This window comes from Glossina fuscipes, unplaced genomic scaffold (assembly GCF_014805625.2).
Source record: "Glossina fuscipes isolate IAEA_lab_2018 unplaced genomic scaffold, Yale_Gfus_2 68494, whole genome shotgun sequence".
Classification (NCBI taxonomy): domain Eukaryota; kingdom Metazoa; phylum Arthropoda; class Insecta; order Diptera; family Glossinidae; genus Glossina; species Glossina fuscipes.
The window spans coordinates 1-400 of NW_024004204.1; positions in this window are offsets into that span (position 1 = coordinate 1).

The following is a 400-nucleotide window of genomic DNA, read 5'->3' on the forward strand; positions in this document are numbered from 1 at the left end:
CATTCAGTCTCTCGGCAAATAACGTGCGATTTTGCCCAAATTTTTCAAACCGTTAAACTTAAAGCACTAAATATGATATGGGGTCATACATTTCCATTTACGGACTCAATTCAATATTTGATTACAAAATATGAAAGAAATATTCACATCTGCACGCTACAATTAATGAACGTATGTTAAATCCACTTTATTAATTTTTGCATTTAAAGAAGGAACATCATTATCTGGACATATAAGCCACAAATCTATTGGCTTAGTCCATCTCCATCCAACATACAAAAAAAAAAAAAAAACATATTCTCATAATTTCAACGCGGAAACGCACGGACGAAGACGGCAAATTCTATTGCGCAAAAACATGCACATGTGTATATGTATATGTATATATATATATATATAT